General features: G+C 36.4%; 1 long non-coding RNA gene across 5 annotated transcripts in view; it reads left to right on the top strand.

The window, feature by feature from the left end:
- LOC122210692 overlaps positions 1–25430 on the top strand; it is a 490688-nt gene that overhangs the window by 214791 nt on the left and 250467 nt on the right. For all 5 annotated transcript variants that reach the window (XR_006198171.1, XR_006198180.1, XR_006198177.1 and 2 more), the window contains one exon: positions 7445–7551. This is a non-coding gene — a long non-coding RNA (uncharacterized LOC122210692). The remainder of the gene's footprint in view (positions 1–7444; positions 7552–25430) is intronic.

Raw genomic sequence — 25430 nt, 5'->3', positions numbered from 1 at the left:
TTTCAGTAGGCACTGAGTAAGGTGACTGTTAATGATACTGGTAATGGGTTATACTTCTTTTTGTTGTATTATTGTAGTTGACTTCAGAGAAGGATTGACAGTACTTTTTGAACAACTCCTGATTCCATCAATCTTTGAACTAAAAACAATTTAAAATAACACATATATTTCTGTAAGAAAATTAAAGCAAAATTTTGTCCTTTGTATCTCGGTATGACAGTTGCTTAAATCACCCATATATTTTTATAGTTAGATCCACATCAAATATATAAACTTTCCCTATTCTAGCCAGAGTTGTAAATCTGACTTTTTCAGGTGTATCAAAATATATGCCCATGACATATATTTTATTGTGTTGGAGAAGAGAAATCTTGAAAGGAAAGTAACAGAAAGATAAACTCTGTATTCCTTGGAAATTTCTAATGAAAGCGTATTCAGAATATTTTTTCTTATTGTGAATTGCTAAAAATATCTTTATAAGGATGGGCAAAGGGAATTATACTTCAGTGAGACAGCAACCAGTTAAACATATACAATTGTATCTAAAGAATTTAGAGAATAGGCTTAGATCTTTGAGATGCTAAATGGTTCATTACAACCAACAATAATTAGGAAGCAGAGATCTTTCAAACAACAGTTACTAAAGATTTTAGAAGTGGATAATTTTAAAAGTAAGAATGCCATTTAAAAGTGCCTATATTATTAAATAAAGATAAAATATATGCATTTCAAAAGTATAATTAATATTTACTTTATTAAACATTAATTAAAATTCCCTAAATGTAAAAATCCTGAGGCCATCCATTTAAATACTAACAACCCAGAAAATATATGCTTTGAGATTCTTTCCTATTAAAAAAAAGAATCAGTAATTATAATTAAAAACAATTTTCATTCCCAAGAGTGGAAATAGGAATAGCAAATAATAACCTAAGAAAGAAATGTGAAGAGCTTCTGGGAAAGAGACAAGGTTTAGCTTGTGACTATTAATGACTCTTTAATAAATAAATACATGGATGTCATAATCCTTGTGACAATAGGATAACAATATGGCAAAGTCATGATAGCTACCTCAAGTGAATCTACATATTTAAACACATTTTAAGCCAAATCTTAAAAGATATAGCTTGAACTTGACAAAATGATCACAAAATTCATGTAGGAGGGAAAAAACTACAAAATTCATGTAGGAGGGAAATATAAAATACAAGGGGTGGAGACATGCCTGATAATTTTTAAACTGCATTTTATTTATTTTTTTGTTTTAAATGTTGGTTTATATTGAGAGAGAGAGGGTACAAGCTCATGGTGCCGATGGGGCGGTGTGGAGGGGGGGTGGGGAGCGCTGGAACTGAGAAAGAGGAGGAGAGTGACAAAGGGAGAGAAAATCCCAAACTGACTCCATCAGCCCAGAGCCCAACGCAAGGCTCGATCTCAAGAATATGAGATCATGACCTGAGCCAAAACCAGGAGTCAGATGCTTAACAGACTGAGCCACATAGGCACCCCTTAAACTGCATTTTAAAGTCACACTACATCCAGTTCTCTTACATGTGTTTCTATAAGAAATAGGTATTTGACCCATGTTGGGATGTTTAGAATTCAAATATATAATAGACTGGATGTGTGCAGTAAAGACAATTACTTAGAACTTGCTTCTTATTCCCCTACCAGTACCAAAGGATAAATCACCACTGAGAGAGAAAGCACTGTGAGCAAAACAAAGTGACCATCCATGAGAAAAATACAAAACACCACTTATACATGTAAGCAGGTTTTTTCTACTCTTTTCAAACACTCATCCCTAAGACATATTATTTAGTTTGAAGGAAAAGCCTTCTTTCAAATAGCCTAGGTAGTATAGGTGAAGGATGTTGGTTAACTGGAAAAATGTTCAGATCAGCCACATTTTTCAATGTATATTGGTTAAAACTCAAAAGTAAAACTGTAACATAATTTATTTCACATTTGGCACTCCTTATTCAATAAGCTATTTCAAACTATCTTGTAAAAAGGAAATATTTATACCAATTACTGGTGATCCTGAGTTTATTTCATGTTATAAAATGTTTACTATTATCTATCTCCTATTAACGAAAGATAAAACTACATGCCAGTTCCCAGACTGTTTGCATTTTGGCAATGTTTTTTTCTCTTTCTCCTTTTTTCTTTTTTTTTTTTGGCATACAGGAAATGTTTGATCATGGTAACTAATGAACTCAATTGAATTATGTCTAATAGTTATATTGGATTCACATTTAATTATTTCCCAAAGCTGAAGTCCAAAGCTTATTGTGCACACAGTGATGGACTGGATTATTACTCCCATTCTGCCTTCCTTCCTGTATTCATGTTCCTAGCCATGCAGCTGTGTGGAGTGCTCTCTCTATGACCTGGCATGATTCCCTACTCCTCGGTGTGGTTTTGTGACATGCTTTGACCAATAAAATGACAAACAGTAGGCCAATTTCTAGCATAAGCTACAAGAGGCTTAGGTATTTAAAAACACTTGTTCTTTTTTGATTTTGCCATCACCTTGTGAAGGACATGCCCAGGCTAAACTGTTCATTTTAGATAAAACAGTTGAGAGACATATGCTAAAAAGCTGGGCCACTCCTATGAACCCAGCCTATATCAGCCTACTCAGAAACAGATTGGGGACCCTTGCTAAGAATAGAAGAGCCACCCAGTCCAGGCTGGCCTAGATTAGCTGACAATAGAAATACATGTGAGAAATAAATATTTATTGTTATAGGACACTAATGCTATGTGGCTGGTTATTTTGCAACCATATTGTATCAACAGCTAACTTCTAAATCCTCATACATAGTGAAGGATCTCCTAATCTTATCCTGTTCCTCCCGCTTTATAAAGAATTTACAGTTTTAGCTGAATATTCCACTAAATTATTACAAATTAAGTAATAAGCAATGGCTTAATGATTTATTACATTATTGTCATAACATTAATTATTCACGATTGACATCATTTTAATCCTCATGACTGTTTATGGCAATCTCTTTATATATAATCTATTTCCTCAAAGCTTTCAATAACACCTGAATAATGAATTGATACATTTGTTTGAATTGAAACATGAAGGCAAAATTTTTCTGACAGAATGTAAGTCTGATTAGCTTGGGGATACTATGCAGATTAGTTTATAGGACAGACATTCTCCATAAATTTATTAGGTTAATTCTATAATGCTAAAGTACCGATAAAACATACTTAAAGAATATAATAGTATAAAAAGAATTTAATCCAAACATACTGTGTTAAAAAGAGTGTAGTAACATTTTGATTTTTTTTTTTTTCTATCCCTTTTGGGCGTGTTGGATTGAATAAGATGCCTATAAATAAAAGAGCAACTGGTATAATTTATGGTCAGGAGGTTTCCAATTCTTTGCTTTTGCCAATTTGAAATGAGAATTAAAAATGACTAAAATAATTTTCGGTTATATATCATTGAGATTTGAGCCTTCAAAGACGTGTCAAACAGTCTATAATTAAAAATAATTTTTCATAATAGATCACTGACTTTTGGCATTTAAGGAATTGAGTGACACTTCGATGAAAAAGAAATCAAACTTCCTTCCATTCTTGTCTACTGATTTCTGTGAAAATAATTTCTCCTGTTCACATCTATAAAAACAAGACAAATCGGAATACAATTTATGCAGAACTCTGTCCACTCTCGCAGCTTCCAGACAAGAGCTAATTGAAAGAAAAATCACTAATCTCAATAAGAAACATTAAAATTTTACTTTTAATGTTTAATAATTATATATTGATACTATATTTATTATGCACAGTGATAATACTGATGGCGTCAGCCTGAAAACATTTCTGAATTCTTATAACCCTTCAAAGAAATTTTGCACTTACTATGTGTATGTTTTCTTTACAAAGAGTAAAGGTGGGATTATCAATAAAAGTCTTCCAAGAATAAAAAGTAGATTATATTAGGATAAAATTGTATGGTTAAAATGGAATTGAAATATGAATTCAAAGGAGAATAAAAACAAAAGATGTAAAATTCCTGAATGTCTGGGAAAAAAATTGTTGATGTATTGTTTGGCATCATTTTGATTATTTAAATTTCACTGGATATTTAAGAGTACTAGACCCATTTCTTATCAAATTCCAGGAATTATTTCCATTTAAAATCATTATGAGAAATCTTAGATGTGAAGTTAAAAATGTGCAAAAGGATATATAGATTTCCAAATATTATTTTAGGAAATACTAGATAACCATTGATTCAGGCTTTGAGAGCCTCTGGGAGACTCTTGCCACTCTGCAAGCAAGCATCCAAATCTTTCTCTCTCTCATTATTGCCAGGATTCTGTTTGAATCGTTTATTTATGCTTTAGGCAAGAAAAGAGACCCTTGGGTTGCCAGTGAGAAAACAAAGTATGGATAATAAATAGAAAATAAATAGGCCACTACTTAAAGATAAAACCCTGCTGATGAAGTTTTGGGGTGATATGGGGCTTGAGGGGTCCAGAGCTGATGGCCAAGAAAGAATTCTTGAAGATGTCTTTGGTGCAAAAAGGTGATTTTATTAAAGCATGGGGACAGGACCCATGGGCAGGAAGAGCTGCACTGGGGTTGTGACGAATAACTCATTATATACCATGAGGTTGGAAGGGGATCAGGGATAGAGTAAGTCTCTAAGGTATTTTGAACATTGAGGGGCTAGCTGTTGCTAGGCAAATGCCACTTATTATCATTTAATAAAACCTCAGTCATGAGACCCTTCAGATGTATATGGGGGGGGAGCATAAGCTTGGAGTATGATTGCAGGATATATCTTGGGGCAGTTGAGATCAAGAAAGTAAATTTACAGGATCCTGAAGGTTGGGATAATGTTAAGCTAAGGTTCCCTTTTGCCCGTAGCAAAGTGTCATCATCGAGGCACCTGAGCTTCTAGAGGGAGATTACTCTGCCGGTTTCAAGGACTTGTCAATGGGCTGTAGCTGGTAAAGGAATTTAATTTTTCATTTGCCTTAGTTTCCCACATTACCATGGCAAACACTTAAACCCCTTTCCTTTGTTCTTGGGCAGCCAGAAGTGTCCAAGGAATACCATACATATTCCACCTGTGGGAGGTAGTGTGCGAGCCTGTATTTTGCCCTCAGCGTGCTCCACGCTCCCTCATCACGTGCTACATTACACTTATGGATAGTGGCTAATTTTTCCTGAGAATTTATCATATTGCAAGTTCTATCCACATTTAATAACTCCTTTAATCTTCATGCCTACTACATGAAGTAGACACAATTGTTAGACCCATTTTACAGATTAAAACTGGGGCTCAGAGAGGCTAACTAACACACGCACCAGTATATAGCTACTTTGAATAAGATAGTCACAGATACACAGGCGATCTCAAGTAATATCCCTGTAGGAACTGCCTCAGGCTTCCCCCTTACTCCCTCCCCATGACCCCTTCGCTAATGCCTTCCCACCACTCACTTCACTCCATGCCCATAAAGAAAAGACAGGAAGAATGTACACCGAAGATTAACACTGATGATCTCTGGATGATAGTTTAACTGGTAATTTTTATTTTTGTCTGTCTTAATTTCTGACATGTTGTAAATTATGGGGTGGAAAGAGATGTGCCAGATTAGCTCATTGTTCTACAAATAGTCATTCTCTTTCCTCCATCTCGGTGAAGAAACAAACATTTCTGTTGAGTTGGAGCTGGGCTTGCCAGAGGAATGTGGAAAGACGGGATTGTGGTTTCCATACCAGCCCCCTTCTGACTGGTGTGAGGGGATAGCTCACTGTGGTGTTGATTTACATTTTGCGGATGGTGAGTGATGCTGAGCATCTTTTCATTCAGGTCCTCTGCCCAGTTTTTAAATCAGCATTTTTTGTTTTTTGTTTGTTTGTTTGCTTTTTGATTTTTTTGGTGTTGAGTTGTATGAGCCCTTTATATATTCTGGATTAACCCCTTTTCAGATGTAGTATTTGCAAATATCTTTTGCTAGTCCTAGATTGCCTTTTTCATTTTGTTAATGGTTTCCTTCACTGTGCAAAAGCTTCTCAGTTGGATATAATCCTAATAGTTTATTTTTGCTTTTGTTTACCTTGCCTGAGAAGACACTCCCTCATGCACTGTTAGTGGGAATGTAAATTTATGCAACCACTATGGAAAACAGTATGGAGCATCCTCAGAAAAATAAAAATAGAAATACCGTATGATCCAGTAATTCTACTACTGGGTATTTACCCAAAGAAAATGAAAAAACTAATTTCAAAAGATATATGCACCCCTATGTTTATTGCAGCATTATTTACAATAGCCAAGATATGGAAGCAACCTTAATGCCCGTCTCTAGATGAATGGATAAAGAAGATGTAGTATACATATGAAATGGAATGTTACTTAGTCAAAGGAAAAGAGATCTTGCTATTTGCAACAACATGGATGGACCTAGCAAGTATTATACTAACTGAAATAAGTCAGACAGAGAAAGACAAACACCATATGATTTCACTTATATGTACAATGTAAACAACAAATGAACAAACAAGCAAACAAATAAATAAACAAAAACCAAAGATTCATAAATACAGAGCACAAACTGGTGGTTGCCAGAGGGGCGGTGAGGGGATGAGCAACAAGGAGATTAAGAGGGGAATTAGGGGATTAAGGAGTATAAACTTTTGGTTATAAAATAAGTAAATCACAGTGTTGAAGAGTAGGGAATATAGTCAGTGATGCAAAGTAGGGAATATAATCAGTAATACTGTGATAATGATGTATGGCAACAGTTGGTGACATTTATTGTGTTAGGCATTGAGTAATGTATAGAATTGTTGAATCACTATGTTGTACACCTGAAACTAGTATAACATTAAATACCAACTGTATTTTAATAAACAAAAGTTTAAGTAAACAAAAAAAGTGATTATATGCCAGAGTCCCAAGCCAAGGCTTCCAGTGGCATCTCTCATTTGTGCCTATTCATCTAGGAGCTTCTGTCCTCTGGCGAGAGAAGATGCCTCAGATAAGAAGATGTCCACCCCCAGACTGTAGCCAGAAGCAGAGATATACCCCAGTCCACCTGTAAATATATGAGAAAGAAAGACATGCTAGTTGTATTTGGGAGTTGAGTTTTGCAGAGCAAAATTGAGGAATATAATACATGCCTACTGCATTTAAACTCTCTTCTTGAATTACGAATCATATAAATTTATTCCCCTCCAAAAATAACAAACTTATAAACTGTCCCTCATAATACTTCAAAGCTCTTCTTCATTGATTGACATTGCTCATTGATCTCCAATGTTTTTTGTTCTGTGGGCATCTAATTCATTCATAGGTGTTTGATTTTACATGTAAATTAGATGTCGATTCAACAAAGAAAAGCTTGAGTTAGAGCTCATTTCCTAAAGCACTTACACTCTGCACTCTACCTTTGCACAGCCTTTTCCTTACCCCATGGGGAGAAGCTGGCTGTGCAACTCCATTCTGTCTGCACTTAACACAACCACAGGATGCCAGGAGAAGTCCTGCTGGCTGCAAACGGTGAGGTGAGATTTCAACTTTCTGGCAGTTAGATGCACTTGGTTAATAACCCTGCACACCATGGTACCGTTTTTCAGTGTGCCTCCAATAGGAGTAAAATCCAGGCTTAAAAAAAATATATCTTGATTTGTTATCTGTACAACTTACGAGATTTGTCACATCTCCAACTCCTGTCAGGTGGTCATTTTCCTCAATGGGGTGCAGTCCAAGATCTGCCTGTCTTTTGTTAAAATAAGGCCGTGACTTGTGTGTTTGTGAATGAGAATCAAACTGTAACAGAAGGTTGTTTGTTTGTTTTCTCCTTTGCTCATTATCCTGGCCTATTTATACAAGTAGTTTCAAAAAAAGAGCAGAGATACCCATGATGAATCTGAATTAACCAAAGAAGCCACCTACAACTTCAGACAGCAGGAGTCAACTTGACTGATACAGAGAATGGGAATGACAAAGGGTTGATAACAGATGCTTTCCTAACAGAGACCTGGCAGATTGGGCTATGTCCAGACTTAAGTTTTTACTCTATTACTCATGTTATGTCCCAGTTTGCTTGACAAACCACCATTGGAGATTGTCTATCACTGAGAGTCCATGGTAAATCTTCTGTGAGGTTGCCTTCTGTTATTCAAAGAGAAAACACTTTATCACAAAGACATTTAAGTGGAAAATATCCCTTCTTAAAAAGGAGTCTGTGCCTTTAATTACCTCACTTGGTAGGTAGTCTTTATAGTTAAAATATAGATCAATTGATCTATCTACCTATCTAAAACAATCAGTCAATCAATCAACAATAACAAAACCTCACCTACAGTTGTTCCAAGTTGGGAGATATTTATATATAGATATAGACAAAGATATAGATATCTATCTACATCTATCTCTATATCTGTCTCTATATCTATCTATATATATATCTTAATTTTAGAGACTGCCTACCAAATAAGATAATTAAAGGCATACATATGTGCATATGAAAAGGCATATATATTTACATATATATAAAAGTATGTATGTATGTATCATTAGTGGGACAAAGGTCTAAAGAGACTAAAAATAATACAGATTAAAGATAATGATCACTTTTGAGTTCTATATCTTGTTATTTTTGACAGAAACAAGTTTTTGGAGAGGAAATAACATTTAGGAAAATCTTTCAGATTTAACCTTTTAGAGGCAGTGAAACTGAATTATATATATTATATTAAAAGTAATGGATGCTTCCCAGCTAAATCTCTCTCTGATATTGTGGAAAACTTCTCAGTCTCACAATCACTTTCTGTAAAGGAATTGTTGAAAATGGCCTAACTTGGTGAAGTCAGATAATTGAGATTATTAGTTATTAAGCTACAAAAAACAAGTAGAAAAATGATGATACCCAGTCTTATATTTTATAATGTAAAATAACTTCTAAGCAAGTTATTTACTTTCCAAAGGCACAGGCAGTTTTGCAGTTCTAGTCCGAGCAGCGTGCCTGACAAATAGGCACCCAACAGTGTTTTCTTAATCTAAATCAACTAGCCCTCTTTAATTTTACAAATTGTTTGTTAGAGAAGTTATTGATTTACCATCCTATCTCCTCCTATTCTTGACCCTATATTTTTTCTTGAAATTTTAACTTAGTAGAAGAAAGAGCATCAACTTTTAAAAAATGGGGAATGTCTAATATTCAGTGAGGAGAGTTACTATTTGATTAAATTTAAGCTTGACCTGGAGGTGATGTGCTTTGCATGTAAATGGGCTGGAATGTAGAATTACAACCAAAGGTGATTCCCCCCTCCCCCCACCCAAAAAAAATCTTGCTAGCTGTGAAGAGGCATAGAGATCAAAAGCTCAATCTCCACATGTACTCTGCTCTTATTAGGTCTGTGATGCCTTACATGTCACTAAACTTTAAGTTTCAGTTTCTCTGTGCTACCTAACTCCGGAAGTTTTTGTGGAAATAAAGTAATGTTTGTGAAATGCTTAATGCAATGCCTAAAATAGAGTAATAGTGTTATGTTTTATTGTTTGTAAGGATTCAGAAGTTAACTTTAGATACCAATCTACTGGGCATCCCAGCTGCAAAATTTAACCTAAGGTCATGCAAAGTGTCCTTCTTTGGCACTATTGTTCATAGGCTCAGTGGAGTGATGTATCACTGGTCAGACCCATTGGAGGGAATATCATGAGTCTCCACTCAACTGGGACTTTGAGGGTGCTGGGCCACAGTGGGCATTACCAGGTCTAAGAGACTTGTTCAGAGGTACTAAAAATGGCATAAATGTTAAGTGGGGAAAATACTTTGTCTACCTTTAGTTTTATCCTTTTACCTAACAGGATGCATATGTATATATGAATATTCTTCTTGGATAAAGAATCTACTGATTGACCTTACAAACTCTTACCATTTAGATGCCAGAGTCTTAAGTAGCCTCTCCCTATTCTAACCAGGTTAGCTTTAATAATATTAAAAGCTCTGCCTTCCAGGGAAGGGAATCGGGGTGGAAGCATATGTTATATGTGTCTTTTTTCAGATCCTGGGACCAAGGTTTCATACTTTAAGGTACTATGCATATATTTGGTTTCTGAAAACATAGTGGGTTGAAGTAGTTAGGAGAATAATTTTATACAGGTAAAATGGAGCTTACAGATTTTAATCACCTCTCTTTAATCACTCCATAAGTGTCTGTCAATCAACATTCACTAAGAACTTTCATGTATAAGACCTTTTTACTACCATGGAACGATGCTATAGATCAAGGGATGTAGAACCTAGAATCTGTTTCCAGGGGACATCACATGTAAATATGATAACTATAGAAAGAAATCTACCAGGTTTTTTAATCATTTATTATTATTATTATTATTATTATTATTATTATTATTATTTTATTAAAGTGTAGTTGACACACAATGTTACATTAGTTTCAGGTAAAATTACCTGGTTGTTACCTAGTTCAATAGTGATGGTCTTCATTTTTCATTAGTTCTTCTATATTGCTGTGGTGGTCTAGTTCATATACCTGCATTATTAGTCATTTTATTTCTCATCCTGCAAACCATTTTTGAAGGTAAAGGCAATGGGAAAAGTCAGGAAAGCTAGGAAATGTCTTGAAGAGAAGAAAGAGATTATCACCAAGAGAGGAGAAACAGATAGTAACACAAGTGACACGCGGAGGTAGTGTGGCTTATGGAGGAAGGCCCAGCTGGTTCTTATTTATTCCTCCAACTCTGATATGGGACAAAGTGTTTTCTTTACAACTCCATTTCCACGTAAGTTGCCCACATTTCCCTACCCATTGTTCTGGGATGGCAGTTGATTGGCATTATTGTTCATAGACATTGGTTCAGTAGAACTCCACACTCTAGGACAGCTTAAGTCCCTTACACTTTCTCCCTGATTCTTGTAAGAGAAGATTCTGATTCATGAGCCCCTGTCCAGAAACAAGGTTGTTTCTCTGTTTCCTCCTCAGGTTGAGTCACACACAGTAACACCCCCTCCCTCTATATCTACCTTTTATAGACCACCTTTCTTAGCCTCATCTTATCTAATCTTTGGAGAATGAAAAACTCATTGTCTGTATATATTTGAAATATTCTTTGAGTGTTGTTTTTAATTGCTTGTTATGGGGAAAGGTGACTGAGAAATATGTAAGCAAGCTGAGGAGAGAGGAGATATACTAACATGCAGAATAATTCTTTGATATATTTTTGCAACATAAAGTTAATCCACAAGATTCCCTCACCATGTTGTACTGGAAACAGACTGGAAAGTTGACTCCTTTCTTTGTATTTTTGTATGCTACCTATCAATCCTTACACACACACACACACACACACACACACACACACACACACCATTCTTTCTGCTCTCTACACAATGGTGACTATCATGATTCCTCTTTGACAGTAATTGATAAAGCAAGATGATACAATCTGCTGCACACTAGGCTGTTTCACCTAACCTGTGGTAAAGCCTCTTCATTTGACTGCCTGTCTCCAGGTTTGCTTTAGTTCAATATTCTCTATACTGTAGACTGGGTGTTTCTCAACATCCATCAAGTTATTCTATGTTTAAAATCTTGCAACATTCCCAGGCGAGTTGGAAGACAAGGGAACAAATTTACCCTCTTGCCTGAAATAATAATATAAAAAAGAGAAAAAAATAGAACAATACTTTTTAAGACATTGGACACCAGGGAAAAGGAGGCATGATGCCTAAGAGCTAAGAAATAAATGAGGTAAGCCCTACAATTGCAAGTACAAGCTTACTGCCTAGAAAGTGTTTCTAGGTCTTAGCGTGGGAAGGGAGAACCTAAGTGTAGCTCAGCAGACTTCCTGTGTTAAGGAGACAGAGCTGAGGGTTTAGGAAGATCACAGTGGTTAGAGTACATAGGACAGAGTACCAGAGAGTAGAGAATACAGAAGAACAGTCACAGAGATATGTAGAGTATCCTTCTCAAGCATTAATCTGAATACTGACTAGCACGTGCATGTGGAGAAACCACTTGAGGCCAAGTAAAGAACTAGTCAGGAGAATTAGAGGGAATAGTACTTGGAGCTCATATGGGGCCAGGAATAGTGCCTTTTTCTACCAGCCAGACTGGAAAACCTCATAATTCATGGAGCACTGTGTAGAATAATCAGAAGTTTCTTCCTCAGTAGCAGTGAATAATTAGACCTAGACCAAACACTGCTCTGAACTGCCCTAACAAATGATGAAAGCAAGAACAAAACTGTAATTTAACCACATCCCAGAACAAAGCTCAAGAATATTTATAGGGATATAAAAATATGCAGCATCCAGCAAGACCAAATTCACAACTTCCAGCATATAATAAAGAATTACCAAGCATGCAAAGAAGCAGGAAAATGTGATTCATAATGAGGAGAAAAATCAATCAACTGAAATGGAACCTGAAATGACACCATTAAAATTAACAAAGGACCTTAGAAAGGTAATTATAACTGCATTCTATATGTTGAAGAAGCTAGAGGGAAGGTTAAACATGTTAAGTAGGGACATGAAACATATTTTTAAAAGACCTAAATAGGGGCGCCTGGGTGGCTCAGTTGGTTAAGCAGCCAACTTCAGCTCAGGTCATGATCTCGTGGTCCGTGAGTTCTAGCCCCGCGTTGGGCTCTGTGCTGACAGCTCAGAGCCTGGAGCCTGCTTCAGATTCTGTGTCTCCCTCTCTCTGACCCTCCCCCGTTCATGCTCTGTCTCTCCCTGTCTCAAAAATAAATAAACGTTAAAAAAAATTTAAAAGACCCAAATAGAACTTCTTTCTAGAGACAAAAATGACAATGTCAGAGATGAAAAATACACTGGATGGAATTAATGACAAAACATGTGTTGCAGAAGAAAAGTAATGAACCTGAAGACACAACAATAGAAACCATTGAAAATGAAACACAGAGAAAAAGGACAATAAAAAAGAATGAACAGACTATCACAGAGCTGGGGGGCAACTTCCAGTGACCAAATATACGTGCAATTGAACTCCGAATGAGAGGAGAGAGAGGAGAATGGGACAGAAACATATCTGAAGAAATAATCACTAAACATTTTTCCAAATTTAATCAAAACCATAAGCCTACGTAGATCCAAATCTTCAATAAATGCCAAGCATATGACACAGTAAGAAAACTACACCTAGACATATCATAACTAAATTTCTTATAACCAGTGAAAAATACAAAATCTTAAAAGCACATGAAATATTTAAAGAACTGCAATTGAAGGCACAGTAAGATACCACTGTAAGATACCACAGTAAGATACCACTGCATACCTGTCAGAAGAGCTAAAATTAAAGACAAACAAAAAACAAAAACAAACAAAAACAAAACTGATCATAGGAAGTGTTGGTGAGGATTTCAAAGAACTAGAATTCTCGCACAGTGCTTGTAGGGTGGCATAATAATGTAATGTTTGAATTTCTCCCTCCTTGGATTTCTCCCATTGTAGCACATTTTCAATATATTATAAATACCTGCTTCTTTTTTGTAAACCCCATCAGAATTTCCATACAGTTAGGTATCACATCTGTCTTATTTACCATCAAATCCTCAGGAATTAATACTACACCTGACATAATGGAAACTTGAAAAATACTTGATGAATGAATGAATTAAGGGACTTATGAATGAAGGGAATGATGTCTTTGTAAGGGGGTCAGGTGTTCTAGGGCACTGGTGGTAGCGTAGGTCGGGATCCAAGACTCTGAATCTCTGAAATCTCTACACAGGAGCTTCATTGTGAGTGTTCTTGGGAACCACACTTGTGAGGAAACAGAGGATCTGGAATGGGCAGAGACAGACTGAACTGTGATACATTTGCATCTGGTCCCATGTGGTACTCTGGATGTAGGATGGGCATTCCAGGTGCCTCAAATAGAGGCAAAGGAGCTGGGCTTCCATATCCCCATACCTACTATTTTGTGGATGAGGTGAAATCTTGAGTGAGGCAGCTCACTTCTGAAGGACAAGTTCCAGGGAAGGCTCAGGTGTAAGCCCTCAGCCTCCAACATGCCCAGGATCTAGGGATGAGAGTTCTTGAATTTGGAAGGGGTTCTGGGCCATGGATGGATGCACTACATCAAGTGATGAGACAATGCGTTTCAACATGATGCAGAAGCTTCATGTTTGCTTATGAGGGCAAACTTTGTGATGGCCCGGGAATCCAAGTGAATAGAATGCCATGTTCTGAATATTTTTCCTTAAATGAAGCTGCTGCTTTCAGAACTATTTGCAATATACAGTGGAGAAAGCATTAAATTAACCTTTTCAGCTAACAAAGATAAATTAGAAGTGTCAAACAACTTGTGATCCAGAGTCTTCTGATAGAAATAAATATTGGCTCCATGGAGAAGGAAATGTGAGAGACAGCTGTCTGGCTAAGAGGAATGGCATTCAACTGCTATAGAATTTTGTAACTATGCAAGTAAATTTTAAAAGGTAAAATCTTGGGGTGCCTGGGTGGCTCAGTTGGTTAAGCATCTGACTTCAGGTCAGGTCGTGAACTTGCAGTTTGTGAGTTCGAGCCCCACATCGGACTCTGTGCTGACAGCTTGGAGCCTGGAGCCTGCTTGAGATTTTGTGTCTCCATCTCTCTCTGGCCCTTCCCCTCTCGGGCTCTGTCTCTCTTTCTCTCTCTCTCAAAATAAATAAACATTAAAAATTTTTTTTTAAAAAGAGGTAAAATCTCTGGGGCTGAAAGTTACACTTGAGTATATTTTTCTCCTCTCCCACAGTCTATCATGAGGCTCCCACAGGAAGCCTCAGTTTTCTTCAGTGACATCAAGTTTACTTCATAGAAAAGACATGATTTCTTCTACCAGTTTCCACATCCTTCTGTTAAAAAAATATATTTTTTCACAGTTCAGAGCAAAATTTGCTCCATAAATTATTTTCAATTTTTTTTCCGGTAATTGAAACTGAATTTCTCACAGATGGTGATAAAATAACCCTTTCAAAATCTCTTCTTCTAAAAGGGGATACAAGAACACTGTTACCAGTGAAATGGTTTCTATTTATTTTATTCTGGTTTCATCTCCTTCTGTTACTCCATTTTCAATCTGGCCTTTGCGTGGAGAACAGAGGATACAAAATATAATGCCAGAAGGACAAAGGGTATTAATCAAATTCGTCTTCTGATTAAGACAGCAAATTGTAAATCAAACATCCAAGTTTTTAAAAGTGAAAGACAGTTTTCAATAAGACTTGAATAATAGCTTTATTTGTTTAAAATTGTTACACAGATTTAAAATCTTGTTGCATATCACAGAGGTTGAGAATAAATATCTGAAAAACCTTGTTTAAATCCTGGCATTCGTATTCATTAATTTTGTGACTTTGGGCAAATACTTATCTGTCTGAAGTTCTTCATCTATAAAGGAGAAAATAATAGCACCCATTTTATCAGGTTACTACAGGATTAAATTTGCTAATATGAATAGAAATAAATTATAAACTATTGAGAACTATTCAACTATAAGTTATCTAGGAAGAAATCCTGTTCTCTAGAGTTATAATCACTCATATATCATTTTTTAGAAACATGCTAAATTATATTTTGTATTCCTAATATTTTTGAAAGATTTTTTAAACGCTTATTTATGAGGGGTGGGGTAGGGGCAGAGAGAGGGAGAGAGAACATCCCAAGCAGGCTCCATGCTGTCAGGGCAAAGCCCAATGCAGGGGCTCTATATCACAGACTGTGAGATCACAACCTGAGCCAAAATCAAGAGCCCCTATTTTGTATGCTTAATATTATAAATATAATTGTAGATTATGTTTCAATAATTTATAAAAATATATTGACAAGGACATAACTATTATAAGGGATTTTCTTATGCAATGAGATTACCTTCAGTCCCAGCAATAAATAAGTGTTAACATGAGCTCTGATATTGAACTATGTAAACTTACACAAACCTGGGTCCCCACACCAAGGTTCTGTTCAATAAGTTTTGCTAGATCATATGAATTTATCTCCTTAAAAAATTTCTGCCAACTATTTTGAAGAGAAATTCTATGTTGGAATGATCAGGAGGAAATCAAACCTCTTTTTTCCTTTTCTTCATTCTAGAACTGGAGTTTGAGATATTTGTCAAAACCCAGAATGCCAAGCAGCCAAAGGATTGAGAAAAAGTTGACTACTCTTATATTTGCATCATTGGTTCTCTCTCTCTCTCTCTCTCTCTCTCTTTTTAGTTTGTTTATGTTAAGAGAAAGAGAAAGAATGCATGCATGTGTGTGCAAGTTGGGGATGGGCAGAAAGAGAGGGGGGGAGAGAGAACCCCAAGCAGTCTCCCCACTGTCAGCACAGAGTCTGATGCAGGGCTCAGTCTCACATGGTGAGATCATGACCTGAGTCAAAATCAAGAGTTGGACGCTTAACTGACTGAGCCACCCAGGTGCCCAATGAGTTCTCTTTCAATAGCACTTGGTATTCCCCCTTTTAAGAACCCCCTCTCACTCTTTTTTTTTTTCTCATTTGGTTAGTATAATCTGGAGCATTTTCCTAACTTGGGAGGAGGTATCTTCTCACTGGACCTTAGAAACTTGATACATAAAGTGAGGGCCATTGGCACCACCTGGGTGCTTATTGGACACAAATCTTGAACACACCCAAGACATATGAAATCAGAATCTGAATTTTAACAAGAGCCTCAGTTGTTTTGTATACACATTAAAGTTTGAGAAGCACTGTGATATAATTCCAAGGAGAACTCAGCAGAAGATTATGGAATACATGTTATTTAGAGAGAAATTCTGTTCTTGTTACTCTTTTCATTGAGTTTATTTTCTAAGATTTGTTTGTATGTTTGATTGATTTGGCATCAAAACTAAATATAGAAGAAAGAAATTGAAGTCAGGTAAGGTTAGGAAAGGCAAAGAACCTCTTGAAACTTGTTTTTAATTCCTGGGGTAGGACAGTTGGTAATGTACAGTTGGACCATTGGCCTTGTCCTCTGCACAAACATCTCTGGGAGCCCCAGTGAGGTGTCAGCCGATAATTTAGTGACTCACAGTTCCAACCATGAGAGGCAGAATCATTCTTTTTTCTCATTAAGTTATATCAAGAATATATTTAACAATAAATCATTTGCCTGTATTTTATGGCAAAAATTATTGCTCTTATTATTAATAAAACAGACCAGTGTTTTATTGCTCTCCTCATGGTATTAGCGGGTGGGAAGAGATGAGAGTTTATCACATAATCATGTTCTCTTTCTTTTTATTTCATTATTTTTTAATTCTCAATTCCTTTGCCATTTAAGAAAATGAAGCAATCCAATACTTCCGTCCTGCAACGCCACTATTCAAGTGGATTGTGTAAACTTTACTGTGTGAAAATTCCAAGCTAGTTTAATACCAAAGTCTGAAGAGAGAGAATGAGATAAATCCAACATGGGTCAGGTGCCTGGTTATGATCTAATCAGTTATGGTCTGAGGGTAGGGGTTATACAGCATGAAGAGAGATGAGAGGGGTGCACCTCTGTGGGCAGGATGGGAACTTCCAAAGAGGTGGGACTGCAAAGATATTCCATGGGTCCTTTATACCATCTACCCTAAATGGATTAGTCTTCCTCAACCATACCAAACGAATTCATGTTGTGAACCCTGTAACAAGCATGATGGAACATGTCAAAACTAGATTTGCATTTATATCCTTACTATGATTTCTTTGAAGGCATTTCTGTTTTGTGAGTACTTGTAGCAGAGCAATCATGGAAGCTCTTTTCTCCCCCCCTAAGTAATCATTACACCTTTTGGCCACCTCATATCCTTCTGCAGCTCACTAGTTGCTATGTGAACGTTTCCGCTACTCAAGAATCCTAGCTGCAAAGATTTCCGAAAGTATGCTGCTCTGATGACTGAGGGCTGTATCAGATCCTTTTAAATGCTTGTAGCTGTTTCTTTTCCAAGTGACTATATTGGAAAAAATACCACATTTGTCCCATATTGGGACATTTTAACAGACTAGACTTGATTTAAAAAAGTCTTTTGCCAGATTGCTGACATTCTTACATAAAAATGATTTTTCTAAATACCTTGGAAATTAAGGCATGCCTGTTTTTTTTTAGGTACCCATAGCCCTGTTCTCCTAGGGTTGGAAAAAGGGTTCCCACATCTCTCATCCTCACTTTCTCATTAATGACAAGGACTGGCTGAAAAGCTGGCTGGATTTAGGGGCTGAGGCCATCAGCTATGGAACCAGTAAAGTGACTGACATCAGCAGGAATTAGAGAGGCAACTCCCTTGGTCAGTAATATCCAGTGGTTATGACAAGGGTATCTTCAGACTTTGCAGATAGCTTAGTCAGTACTACAGAAATCTCATCTGAGGACAGTTTCCAGGCTCAGAACAGCTCCCAGGGACACTCAAATCTGCCTCTTCTCAGGATCACTGCTCTTATGTAGAATGCAGTGTCATTGTTCAGCCATTTACTTACTTATTTACCATGTTGGGGAAAATATATAGAAAGATATCAATGGTCATAACAGAGAGTAAGGACAGAGAGAGAATAGCTCCCAGTGTATGTTCTCCCCAAAGTCTCTACCTGCCCCATGAGCTTAGAAGCCAGTGCTCTAAAATGACACCATGTTTACATATGCTAACTTATAAGGATTGATCAAATAATCTAGCTGATAAATCACAAAGAGAATCAGACAGAGCAAGAGATCCTAAGGAAACTACAATATCTCTATTTGTCATCTGAATGACCTTTTTGGTATTATATATGACAAATATAAGACTGCTACTGATAGCTGAGATATTTGTTGAAATATAGATTCTTGGGCCCGGAGCATCTGAATCTGAAGTATCAGGAAGGAGGGCCAAGAGTCTATATTTATTATAAAGCTCCCAAGGTGATTCTTATGCAGCCAGACCTACAAATGTCCTTTGACTGAAGTTTAGGAATGAAACTATCTGAAATTAATATAGTTATTTTAGACTGGCAGAAGGGAAATCAATCAAACCAGTTGTTTAATTCAAGTTTGTACATAAAGAGATACATCGATTAAATGAATTTCCTTTTTTAAAATCATCAGTTTTGTTTGTACCATATAAATAAAAAGAAGCAATTTTTTTTTCCCTAAATAAAAGTGAGAAAAAGGCAAATTTGGTCAGTTGAATTACAAGTGTCAACATTTGAGAAACACTAAGAATTGTGTCAGCCAAAAAAAAAAAAATTCTTCTTTCCACTCATTACCTCTAATTAAAAATAAGATTTACTTTATGTCTGCCTTGCTGGAACATAATGATAACTTTCCTGGAGAGCAGAAGATTGTAAGATTAGTGGCCAGTGACATTAATATTTACAGCAAGCTGCCTGGCCCTCCAGGAGGTGGCTCAAGTTGTCAGGAGTTGAGCAGGTAACTGAGACAGCCAACTGCCTATGAGTCAGGAGCATCTCTGTATTTCAAACTTACCTCTCATGTTTACAGTGTCAAGGTTTTCTCCAGGAAGATATTTCATTCAACCATATTACTTAGAAAGTCAAGGAAACATGGAGGTAAAATCAAGGAGGCCAAGGGTAAGAGTGGATCTCTCCTTCTTTGTCATTCTGGGGCTTCTGGTGCACATGAGGCCTCCCTACTTGAGGAAGATCCTAAGATCCCTTAGGACTGGGATGGAAGAGTTCCTTGGAGAAAGTCACAATGACAATTATGAGTTTTCTCTTGGAGGCATAAATACGTTTAGAATCCAATGAAGTGTCAGAAGAGATATAAGATTTTAGTAGGGCTTCTCAGGAAGATCTTGCTGTATTTTCATCTGGAATGGGGACTAAAATATTACACAAGAAAAACTACATTACACTAATTTTATCAAATAACGATTTTCAGTGGCTCACTACTGATTCCACCACCACTAACACTGGCTACCACTTACTAAGTGACAACTATCTACTAAGCAAGGGGCTTGGAGCCAAGAATTTCCCCCCAAATACTATGACCCTATAAAAACTAGGAAATTAAGTCTATGGTAAGGGTAAACTCATCAGTGGTTCTTCATATAGCTAGTGGAGGAGTCTGAATTTGAATCACCCAGATCCATCTTGACTCCAAAGGCTGAACTCTTACTTACCATGCGTTAGCGTTTTCCAAATATAATGATATAAGAGGCATCATTATTTACTGAATACTCACCAAGGGCCAAGCACTTTGCATATATCATTTTGTTCTTATCACAACCTATTAAATAGGTATTATTTCTGTTTTTCCAGAGGAGTAAACTTAAACTCAGAAATTAAATAACTTGTTCAAGGTCATTTAGTTTCTAATTTGCAGAGAGAGAATTTTAATACAGGTCTATCTGACTTGTCTTTTCTTCTGCACAACCTAGGTGTGCTGGAAAACAGTGGTGGGTGTTTGAATTGCTTGCTTTGCAAAAAATGTTTCATGAAAAACAGTTTCATAAATAACATAAAATTCATTAAAAAGAAAAACACTGGTCTTTCCTTTGCGTCTCTTATGGTCATTTCAAAAAACTCTCTTGTTTTCTAAGATTAATTCTTCTACTTATGTCAGGAGATGAAGGCAAACCAGTGATAGAAGAGAAAAAATGAAAAATTTTTTTGGTTTGATTAACCACAGAAAGACCAATTTTGTTATAAAGACATTTAAACCACAGAACCATTCCCTTCACGTGCCGAAAATATTAATTTGAATTCCTGTAGAGGAAGATTTAATCATTATGGCTAGGGGGGATAATGTAGGATTTCTACCAGAATATGTCAATCTCCATTGATTTCATGGAAACTCAAAGTAAGGTAAACATCTGGGAGATAAAACTATATGGTAGTCCATCAAAAACCTGTGAAAATCTAAAGCATAAATTGGATACAAGACAACAGAAAATCCTCAAAAAAAGTAAAATCGTTATTGTCAAGCAAGTATGAATTTTGCCTTTACCTTATAGAATTAATTCCAAACTCTGTCTCCATTAACAAACCAACACAACATGTGTCCACCAAAGTGGTTAGTTATCTGTTCCTTCTACATTCATTGTAGTAGCGAAGAAATCTGTAGGAAGTCTTGTTCAGAAAGTTAAGTTGCCGGGTAATTCCAACAGTTTGGAGATCATCTGCCATCAGATAAGCAAGAAGACCATCTGCAGCTCAGTAAATGTGTGGTGAGTGAATTCCGGAGTGATTCTGGGTTAGATTTGCAGGCTGCTCAGTATATATCACCAGTCACAGCTGTAATAGTATTTTTTTTCTGTTACAGCGATTTCTTTTTCATATATTCATAGGGTTTATGTCAAGAAAGAAAATGTTCTTCCTTCCAATAGCTTCTGATTGACCTATTTTGTCAGCACATCCTGCGTTCCTGAGATATAAAAAAAGTCTTATAAATTTTAAAAAATAATAATTTTTGTTTTCCATCCCCACTGAAAGAGAAAGAATAGAAATTCTTGGCTCTGCTAGGTTTGTTGCCTTGATTATCAATCCACACTTCCCATTCCTGCTAACAAAATGACAGACTTGGTAAGGAGATTGCCTAGCAGCTTCTGTTTTGTCCTGGAGATACCTAAACTCCTAGAAAAAAAAGAAACTGCAGCTCCAAATTCACTTAGGTCTGGTTTAGCTTTAAATCTGGTAAAAAACTGCATTTCTACATTAGTATTTTCTGTCTCTCCCTTCATTCCTCTCTCCCTCCACATTACGTGTGGACATATGTGTGTGCGTGTATGTGTTTGTGTGTATATCTATTGGGTAGGGAGAAGGAACTATTAATTTAAAAAACATCAAAACATACCCTTCCTAATGCCTACAATGAGCTTTTGCGCAGCAATAGTTCATTTTATCACTTGGAAAATATGTCAGTTTCCAAGAGGGTATATAATATAGAGCATTATATCAAAATATAGTGGAGTTTCCTATTTTAAAATATGGAGCACATTGCTATTTTTCTAGTTTTGAAATTAACCTGTAGTGTGCCCTGAAAACACACACACACACACACACACACACACACACACACACACACACACACACAAACACACACACAAGAGCAAGTGCTTCCATTGCCTCCAATGTTCCTGTCTGTAGAATAAGGAGGTTAGGCTATTGTGAACAGCTTGAGTAGAATCACTTATTGTTCAACAAGTATGACTCCCTCACCTACTTCTTTGGGAGGAACATGTTTCTTCTCCTCTTTGTGACTTGCTTCAGCCAATGGAATGTGGGAGAAGTCACCATCTGTGAGATCCAATAGCTAGAGTTCTTGTGCCTAAGCTTGGAGAAACATTGCATGTTTTTATTCACATATCTGGGATCTTTGTCATTAGGAGAATATCCTAAGATAACTGAGGACCTAGATGAGGCTCATAAAGCAAATTTGGCTTGATCCATAATCTGATGCAGATGAGCAGTCCCACAGCCCATAAACTGAGACAAAGCCACGCCAGGTGACCTATTAACATGAGAATAAATGATTGTCATTTTATCCTACTAAGTTTTAGGGTGTTTAGAAATATATCAGCATAGTTTGTAGCATTAATATTCTGTGATTCTATGATTTATTCCATATTATGCCTATCAACCACTTATTAATCTTAAAGAGACATAAGGTATGCATCTGAATAATAGTATGGTATCTTGGTAACTTCCATTTTTGTTTTTCATATATTTTTCTGTGTCTGCTACTGTAGTACAGGCTTAATTGAGTGATTTAATATTAATAAACCATCTTCTCTAACAAGCACATACTAGGGAGTTAGATGAGAAGTTATTTTCAAAGGAGTGCCCTCAACTCTAAAACTTTTAACATCATGTTCTGGCAAAATTACTTGACTTCTCTAAAGTAGTACCAAGCTTATTTAAATATCTATTTTTCCCCTCTGACCTAGCATAGGCATGAAGGACTTGGAAATTTTGACAAATGTACCAGTAGGCTATGAAAAATCTTAGTAGTGATTAGAATGGGTATATATCAACCTTATATCTAGTTGATTTTGTGATAGTTACCCATTTTGTGCATTAGGATGGCTGATGCAGCAGGTGATTTTAATGTGAGTGGTTCTCTAGATGATCATCTTGGGGGTTTTGACCCTACGCGTTTTTGATGCTTATGTGGAGAGAAATGAACATGCAATGTAATAAATTCAACATTGTCATCAGCAAGGCTAAGTGAGTGGTAATCCCCCAACAATGCTGAGAAACTCTCAAATTCTTACCTTTCAGTGTTAACTCCTTCTATTCACTCCTTGTATGCACCAAAAAGCGGCTCTTAGAGCCATGTATTTCCACATGCCTCAAGGAATTAACTTAGCTGCTCCCCTTATTAGCATACTTTGTACACTTCATTACCTCAGAGACCTTGCTGAAAATGTGACCCTGTGTAACTGTTGTTGCCTTCTTTGTGAATTGAAAGCTAACCAAGCTTAGAGCTAGATTAAGTGGCATGGAAATTTAAGAAGACAGCTGGTGCTCTACTCCCAAATGGAAATACTACACTCAGATCTAATATTTCATTCTTATGCAGTAGAGATATATTAGGGCCCAAGAGAAACAACATAACAAGATTCTTTCAAGCATCCATAATCTCCTCTCTTACTGGTTAGTCATTGGAAATTTGGCCTTAGATCACCATTGGCCATTATGACGGGAAGGAAAAGAAGGAAAATTCTCTCTCTCCACCCACCCCGTTGTCTCCCTCCCCACCCCGTATCTATATATCTCCTAGAGATACAGAGAAAGGCTATCTTGCTTATTTTCTGAAATTAGGAAACCCTACCTTAAAAAAATCAGACCAAGCTACTATGAATTGAAAATCAGATTTTTCTCTTATTAGCGCCGATAGTAGCAAAATGCTTTATAGTCACTCACTGGTTATTTCTTTGCAACCTGATTATGCTGTGCAGGAAAATAAATTCTTTAAGATTCATCCTCCATGAGCCAAAACCACAGATGACTTTTAAAATAACAGAAATTAACACAAATGGGAGTGTGTTTTCATACTGGCTATTTTAAATATTCATGAAGAATGCTGCTAATTTACTTTTGACTACTCTCCACATTTTCTGAAATGGATATTTTCTGTCTGAATGCATATTTTACTCCTCAAGAAAGAGAATGGGCAGTGGAAGGGAAATAACATTATTGACTAGCTACACCAAGGATTTTGCTATGAGAGCAGTGTAAAATTTTTTCATCTTTTTTTAAACTTTGATATTGCTGTCTACCAGGATAATAATTACGTGTTACCATTATTATATAATCTTTAAATGCTCAAAGAATTTGGATACTATTTAATTCAACCATATTTTGTACCTGTAAATAGTTTGGAAGGTTGGTATTATTTCTTAATTATTTCAAGAGGGAAGAAACAGAGTTTTATGTATCCTGTCCAAAGCCACAGAATATTTAGTGATCTTCATACGGTCTTCATATGGTGGTCTTCATATCGTGTCTAGATGTCCCCAAACATGCTTTGTTATTTCTTGATGCCTTTAGTTCGTTATTTGTATATCTAATCAATGTTTGTCTTCTCTACTGGAAACAAAACAAGGTCAGCTATTATCTATCTGAGATCATAATAAATCCAGCACATAGCAGATTTTTGTATATATAAAATGTATTTAAAATGAGTAAATCACATCTTCTGCTAATCTTGGGCCTCTTGCCCTTTGTGCATTTGCTTAACAGAACCAGCTAATCAGGTAGCAAGTTTCACACTGTCAACAAATATAAACCAACATGAAATAATGAAAGAACATGGATTTGATGTAATTTTCCTTGGAATTCTAGCAGAGTGGGTCTTTTTCTCCATTTGTGGTGCATTGACATCTGTTATTTGATGACCGTTAAGTCTCTACCATATCTATATGGGGGTATGTATCATATAGCCATTGTTACATTTTCCTTCTTGCCTTTGCAAACTAATCACACTTAAACTCACTCAGTTTTCTTTGGAAGAGTCAAGTCCATGTCATCACTGCATTCTCTCCTACATCTCTGAAAGTGTATGTGTAGGACGAGAAAAATTTTCTTCCTGTCCTCCAAACCACTTCCAGCCTAGATAAATGCTTCTAATGACTAAGATTTACCCAGATAACCTTTTGAGACCTTCATTTACTTTGTCAAATGACCTCTCTGGCCAATCTAGTAGCAATTTTCCTGATGGTAGCATTGACACTGAGACAAGTTAACTAACTTTCCCAACATTAGACATCTAGGAAGTTGGTTAGCTATAATCAAATTTTGGCTCATCTTATTCCATTGACTTTGCACTGGCTCATTATTTATACAATGAAGGTAATAATGGCACTTGATTCTGAGCATGGCCATGAGGATTACATTCACATGGGTCAAGCTCTGAGCACAATGTCTTAGAGAGTGCAAGCTAAATAAAATAGATTTGAGCTATACATAACTCTATAGGTCATGTGC

This window comes from Panthera leo, chromosome A2, assembly GCF_018350215.1.
Source record: "Panthera leo isolate Ple1 chromosome A2, P.leo_Ple1_pat1.1, whole genome shotgun sequence".
Taxonomy (NCBI): domain Eukaryota; kingdom Metazoa; phylum Chordata; class Mammalia; order Carnivora; family Felidae; genus Panthera; species Panthera leo.
Note: the sequence above shows the minus strand (reverse complement) of the source record. Positions and strands in the feature narration are given on the sequence as shown.